The sequence below is a fragment of the Coregonus clupeaformis genome, chromosome 31 (assembly GCF_020615455.1).
Source record: "Coregonus clupeaformis isolate EN_2021a chromosome 31, ASM2061545v1, whole genome shotgun sequence".
In the NCBI taxonomy this organism is placed as follows: Eukaryota; Metazoa; Chordata; class Actinopteri; order Salmoniformes; family Salmonidae; genus Coregonus; species Coregonus clupeaformis.
The window spans coordinates 23,620,703-23,628,885 of record NC_059222.1 but is presented as its reverse complement, the minus strand read 5'-3'; positions in this window follow the sequence as shown (position 1 = coordinate 23,628,885).

The window sequence follows — 8,183 nt, the reverse complement described above, 5'->3', positions numbered from 1 at the left end:
GATTGGATGACTCACCCCCAGTAAACAGACTGGATGGAGGGGGATTCCCAATAAGAAGCTTTAATTAACTCATTCACCTGGCAACTATAGACAACTGTTGTCAATTCCTGTTTTACTAAAGCTTCAAAAACATTGTTTATGCCACACAATGTATAAAAGTACAAAGATTAGCTTCACATAATACAATATACACTACATGCTTTGAGAAAGTAATTTTATTTTTAGATGTATCATTTTCACAAACATAACAAATACCATAACAATTGGATAATACTACTAGGAAAAATCATTTTGAAACTTGGAGAGAACCTACGTTTTCTTATTTTCCCAATAAAAACTTGCCAAAAGGAAGATTTCAACAACCTAAATTACTTCACTAATCAAGAACAGAATCACTTTCTTTCAGTGCTGTTAAGTCAAACCTGCTCACATAAGCAGTTTTCAATTGCTTAAACGTGTAGGCTACAGTAGGAGAGTGAATGAGGTCAGTAGGGAATGAAAGCATTGAAACGATTGTTCCCATATTGCGCCTCGAGCAATGAATGATTACCAATGACAGTTAACGTTTCAGATTGAGATCATGTGTCCTTGAATGGGCCAATTTTACACCCAAGCCATGGCATGCCATTGATATGTAAGAATGTACCCACCGGGCACACACTGGTTGATTCAATGTTGTTTCCACATCATTTCAATAAAATTAAGTTGAACCAACGTGGAATAGACGTTGAATTGACGTCTGTGCCCAGTGGGTAGTTACTCCCCTTTCTGCTGCTGTGAGACAAATACTGTAGATCTAGCTTGGGGTAGAACTCCCGACCACAGATCTAGGATCAGATTACCCTACCCTCAAACTTCACCTTAACCATTAGGGGGACAACAATTATCTGAGCCTGTATCAGTAGTTAGGGAAAACTTGTATCTGTAAATCTGCTGTCTCATTATCAAAGTGTACTCTTACAAATTATCTGACGATTTATGGTTCAAGGTGATGTTGTTGTTCAAAGTCTGTGAGAAGCCTGATAACTTCAGCACCTCGGACTACTCTACGTGGCAACTTGATTCTTATCATTCAGCCAAAGTCTTTGGATACAAACGTCCTATTCACCACTTAGCTTTTGCCTCCCCTCTCCATCATGATAACAAGGTATTTTGATGACTGTCTGATTGCACTTGGTTATTGCCATAACCAGAGGTTACTATATCTTTTTACAGGCCTTTGCTCCATGCTTTTTTATTGTAAAGGAACTTTTGTAACATGTTGGTTAATTTGTGACCATAAAGTACAGATGTGATTGATACAATAAGATGAAAAGTAAGATATACAGTACAATTGATTAACATAAAAAAATATCTTAGGAGTTCATTAATGATGATTAATTAATTTATAGTCATAATTAATATGATTCATTTAATTGTGCTACACTTTCAGAAAACCCGTTCTTGACTTAAAGTTGATTCAAAAGCAGACACATTTGTTTAGGTCAATTGATTTGCTTGATTAATCATGTTAGGTAAACGTAGATCTAGGGCAGGGTCAAACATTAGGTTTCTAGTTCAACCTCAAGCAGGTTTTGACTTAACAACCTAAATCAGGGTTACTATAGTTCAATGTCACATGACGACATTAATCTGAAGTTGCTCTTTCTGTCTGGTCAGAGTAGCCGGAGTATCTCAGCTAGGATATCACATCATCACAGATATCTCATCTGCTCTTACTGTCAACTATAGGTGCGTGCGCGCGCAAGCACACACACACACAGTCTCCATACTGCTTCCGAAGTGTTTGGGCTCTTGATGCATCTTTGGGGACTAGCAGAAGGTGACTGGTTACTCATTGATAGAGGATCTTAGTTGACCTCCCTACTCACTGGGCTTTGGCCTTGATGGTTTTCTTCTACATGCGGATGAGACACAAGGTGTGATATAAATGAAGCGCGCCGCATGATGGAGTAGTCAGGTGTGCATGTGCATCGTTCAGAAAACAAGGGCTGAACTGTATAGCATGCATCCACTGATCCACTGTTGATTGATGCCCTTTGTGGGAACCTGTTCATACAGTACAACACATTGTAATACTCTCAGCTCACTGTCACATGAAATTGTGCTTTAAGAATGCCTCTCCAGCCTACCCTAAGTGTAAAACCTCCACATCCCAAGCTGACAAAACAACAAGTTCCATTTGACTAAACAGAGTGGGAAAAGGAAGCCTTGAGGTCTTGAGCGATCAGTGCTGTAAATCTGAGGCTGATAAACCATCAGATATGGATCTATGGTCAATGTTACCTGGGGACAAAAAAGTGTCCTGGGTCTATAGCGTCAGACAGCGAGCTGGCTGTGATGCTAGTGTCTGTCTACTATCGTCTATGCAAGGCAACACCAGTCAACCCTTCCTCCAGACTCCAGTACTATAATTGAATTGAGAAGCTGTAATGGAACTCTGTGAAGTGTGGCTAAGCCCGATATCCCTGAGCATCCAAACGCCACAGATAAAAGAGGCATATAGGATATGGATGGTGTGTGTGTGGGGGCTGGGGAGTTGGTTCACTCATCGACTCTGTTGTGAACTGTGTCTCGTTTGTCTGCACATATAGTGAGGCTATAGCAGGGATTGGAGTAATCAGATATTTTGTAACTGTGTTGATATAATAGTCCCCTACTCTCCTCATCTCCACATTCTGATGATGGGAGAGGGGGGAGAGTCAATCAATTCGCAATCTTTGTTGTTCTGGTGGACTGTGGTTGGCAAATACGAACCATATCACACAATGCCATGATGCACTTACAACAGTGTTTCCCAACCCTGGTCCTCAAGTACCCCCAACAGTACACATTTTTATTGTAACCCTGGACAAGCACACCTGATTCAACTTGTCAGATAATCATCAAGCCCTCAATGAGTTGAATGATGTGTGTTTGTCAACGGCTACAAATAAACTGCATACTGTTGGGGGTACTCGAGGACCAGGGTTGGAAACACTGACTTACTTTGGAATGGTTATAATATAGTAGTATATGATAGAAAATATAAGTGCAACTCACTCCAAAACTGATCCTGTGATCAATTTCTTACCAGAAGTTTCAGGCTTCCCTGCCCTCATCAGAATAACAAAAATGATATATAAACAGTTGTGTTTCCCATCAAATGAGGTCATTTGTATCAAATGGCTAGTTGAACACGTGAGTTCCACACTGTGCCTCTGTTACAACAACAAGCCAATAAAACAGCACTACAGCAGTGCACCATACTGTTAGTGCTGAGGTGGATATTTTTGAAGGGTTTGGTTTCTCCATGGGGGGGGCAAAATGAGTAAATAATATGCTTTCTATCGTGAGAAAGTTTAATCTCTTGAGAATATTTTGTGATGAACATTGTTTGCATTTAAGGTTTAACCTATAATGAGTATACACAGTGTGTAAAATGTTATCCTAGCCTCTTGGCTGCAGAATAAGCACATGCATGGGGATACTGTTATGAAACAGATCCTGGAGAAAAATCATTGGTTGCATTTGATTGGTTATGGCATTACTCAACATAGCAACGTCTGGGTATTATTCAACTTAACTCTGGCCTCGACACAAGCCTAGTGATTTTTGTCAAATCAAATGTGAAACTGCACCTTATTCACAAGCCAAAATATGATCTTTCCATAACACATGGAACTATTGTATGCAATCTTTCGTAACATAACAGCTAGAGAGTGCTTCATAGCAAAGTCATCATAATCATAAAATAGGTCATTAATGGTTACAAAAGGCACATTCTGCACTCAACAAGCTCAGAGAGCTACTGATGTAATGACTTGAGGTCAATGGGAAAACAGTGAGAGGAACACTGAAGAGGGCAACCTCTGCATTCTCTATGCTACACTACCGTTCAAAAGTTTGGGGTCACTTAGAAATGTCCTTGTTTTCCATGAAAACATACATGAAATGACTTTGAATAGGAAATATAGCAAAATGAATAGGAAATGTAGTCATTGACAAGGTTAGAAATAATGATTTTTAATTGAAATAATAATTGTGTCCTTCAAACTTTGCTTTCGTCAAAGAATCCTCCATTTGCAGCAATTACAGCCTTGCAGACCTTTGACATTCTAGTTGTCAATTTGTTGAGGTAATCTGAAGAGATTTCACCCCATGCTTTCTGAAGCACCTCCCACAAGTTGGATTGGCTTGATGGGCACTTCTTACGTACCATACGGTCAAGCTGCTCCCACAACAGCTCAATAGGGTTGAGATCCGGTGACTGTGCTGGCCACTCCATTATAGACAGAATACCAGCTGACTGCTTCTTCCCTAAATAGTTATTGCATAGTTTGGAGCTGTGCTTTGGGTCATTGTCCTGTTGTAGGAGGAAATTGGCTCCAATCAAGCGCCGTCCACAGGGTATGGGATGGCATTGCAAAATGAAATAATAGCCTTCCTTCTTCAAGATCCCTTTTACCCTGTACAAATCTCCCACTTTACCACCACCAAAACACCCCCAGACCATCACATTGCCTCCACCATGCTTGACAGATGGCATCAAGCACTACTCCAGCATCTTTTCATTTGGTCTGCGTCTCACAAATGTTCTTCTTTGTGATCCGAACACCTCAAACTTCGATTTCTTCCAATCTTCCTCTGCCCAGTGTATGTGTTCTTTTGCCCATCTTAATCTTTTATTTTTTTTGCCAGTCTGAGATATGACTTTTTCTTTGCAACTCTGCCTAGAAGGTCAGCATCCCGGAGTCACATCTTCACTGTTTACGCTGAGACTGGTGTTTTGCATGTACTATTTAATGAAGCTGCCAGTTGAGGACCTGTGAGGCATCTGTTTCTCAAACTAGACACTCTAATGTATTTGTCCTCTTGCTCAGTTGTGCACCGGGGCCTCCCACTCCTCTTTCTATTCTGGTTAGAGCCAGTTTGCGCTGTTCTGTGAAGGGAGTAGTACACAGCGTTGTACGAGATCTTCAGTTTCTTGGCAAATTCTCGCATGGAATAGCCTTAATTTCTCAGAACAAGAATAGACTGACGAGTTTCAGAAGAAAGTTATTTGTTTCTGGCCATTTTGAGCCTGTAATCAAACCCACAATTGCTGATGCTCCAGATACTCAACTAGTCTCAAGAAGGCCAGTTTTATTGCTTCTTTAATCAGCACAACAGTTTTCAGCTGTGCTAATATAATTGCAAAAGGGTTTTCTAATGATCAATTAGCCTTTAAAAATGATAAACTTGGATTAGCAAACACAACGTGCCATTGGAACACAGGATGATAGTTGCTGATAATGGGCCTCTGTACGCCTATGTAGATATTCCATTAAAATCAGCCGTTTCCAGCTACAATAGCCATTTACAACATTAACAATGTCTACACTGTATTTCTGATCAATTTGATGTTATTTTAATGGACAAAAAAATTGCTTTTCTTTCGAAAACAAGGACATTTCTAAGTCTGAACGGTAGTGTACATCATTGTGGTGTGACACTCTGGCTCCATGGACTTTGATATTTGAGCCAGGGTTGTTCATTGTCATTGGTTTGGGTGTATTTCATTTGGTGGTGTTGGGGATGGGTGAGTTTCATTTTGTTTGTGTCTAGTGGTGATTGGTCTATGACTCCCAATCGGAGGTAACGAGTGTCAGCTGTCGGCTCGTTATCTCTGATTGGGAGCCATATATATTCTGTGTGTTTTCTCCTTTGTTTTGTGGGTTATTGTTCCAGTGTTGTATGTTCTGTCGGTGTCACAGAGGACTTCACATATCGTCATTTGTTGTTTTTTCGTGGTTGCTTTAATTAATTAAAGTCATCATGTTCACTCCACGCGCTGCGTATTGGTCCGCTCCTTCAGACGATCGTGACATGTGGTCTCTCTATAGTACATGAGTGCGGTCTCTATGGGGCATGATGAGTGTGGACTGTCCCCGGCATAACAACAAGGGCTTGGTATTAAAATGATTAATCATTCATCACAATATGAATGATTATAAATGTATAATTTCAATGTATGAGTTATTATAGATGTAGCTAGTGTTATCGTATTGTAAAAAGCTACTCTCTCTGTGGGTATCCATTACAAGGTTTATTAAATGAAGCAGAACAACAAACACTAGCTATGAAATAAGAGACATTAGTCAATGTCAGACTAGAGGGAACGCTTAGTGCTGCACAAAAACAGTCTATTAGGAAGAAACAGAGGAGTATTCTTATACAATCAAATGAATCCTCAGGGAGATACTGCACAGTATGCAGCAAAGTATACTTTTCCTGCTTAATGTTGAATAAGGAAAGGACTCCTACACTTGTGTTTTTCTTTGTATCTACCTCTCAATAGATTGTCAGAGAGGAACAAAAGTATATGAAATGTATTATCTTTGTATGCGACACAATTGTAATTATCTTTGAACAAATATAGGAGACTTCATTATTATTGTGCACAGTTTTCCTCAGCTACAATAAGGTTCAATGAGCTAAACAATTCCAGTTGAATCTGTAGTCCATTCCATTGCCCCCAGATGTACTGTCCATGATCGAATACACATTCAAGCACCATTTGTTTGGCAGAAAATACACTTAAATCAATAATGTTTGTGATGGCATGATAGTCTGAAATAAATCCTTAATGATCAAATACTTGAAAAATAACATGTCTATTCCAAAATGAAAAACCATTACAGGTGATCTTTGACCTCTAACTGCTCTGGATTCTGAATGGCCTCAATAGCCTGTGTGGAACATGGCAGTATAATCTAAGTAGCAGAAGCACGCACAAGAATAAATCAAATGTGCATAGCAGTAGTCCTTATCAGAGGTTAACAGGACACAAAGATCATGATTACTAGGTAATATGAGCCATTAAATGTGATTAACCACGGCTGGTGACAGAATTTCACAATCATATAACAATTTCCTGTCATAAAACAAAAGGTAGAACAGCTAAGGGCAAGTCAAGGTTACCTTCAAACACAAGATCATGTTAGATACTGTAGCTACCCCTATACAATATCTGACAGCGAAAGTACTCTATAGATAGCCTGACTGAAGCAAGTTTGACTGATTTATATATGAACGTTTATTTTGATGGAATATAAATTGATCCAGGCACAAATGACAGCCGATCATTTTATTTTCATATTCAATTAAGCTATACATTTACATTTTAGTCATTTAGCAGACGCTCTTATCCAGAGCGACTTACAGTTAAGTGAGTGCATACATTTTCATACTGGCCCCCCGTGGGAATCGAACCCACAACCCTGGCGTTGCAAACGCCATGCTCTACCAACTGAGTTACATCCCTGCCGGCCATTCCCTCCCCTACCCTGGACGACGCTGGCTAATTGTGTGCCGCCCCATGGGTCTCCCGGTCGCGGCCGGCTACGACAGAGTCTGGACTTAATAACACAAGGGCACTAAGAAGCTGTATTTTCTTTGCGTCTAGGGGGTTTGTTTTATTTTCTCTTTGCTTTTTAAATTGAGGCTAATAACTTCAAGGGAGAGATAATCCCTTCCCCTAAGTATAGGAGAATGTGTATTACATTAGGTTGTGGGTAACGACTCCCTTGTATAATGATACTTTGCTGACCAAGACTTATAATTGTATTATGAGTGCTGCAATGTATTTTTATTAGTTTTGTGAGGCTACAAAATAGATTTTTCTTATATGAAAGGCCTTGGAGGGGGATTCATATTATTATTATTATTTATTTATTTATTTATTTCATATGGGGATAGCTACCCCCTTCCCTTTGGATAAGATATATTTTGTTATGTATGTTGACGTCCAGCACTAATGAATATAGTATGGAGTGTTTCTGTTTATTGCTGTCACATTCTGTGTGGATTATGAGTGGACGTGCACATCTAGGGTCGCCTGGGGTTCAGTGCGGGGGAAGACTGCATTTGGGATATTGCACAAAGTTTAATAAGGGCACCCAGACGCTGTTTGTGCCTCCTCCTGCGCTGTCCCCCCACTGAGTCAAGGAGAGTATGCCCCACAAGGCATGGTTAGATCTATGACAGTCTTTTGGCCAGTTAAACTGACACTTTTTCTTTTTCTTTGTCAATTATTAGACAAAAGAAGAATGCAAAAAGAAATATGCGTTTTTAAGGTATCTTGTTGTCCAGGACTTATAATTGTATTATGAGAGTGTTATCATGTATTTATTTTATTCGTTTTTTGTGTAGGAGTTGCCAAG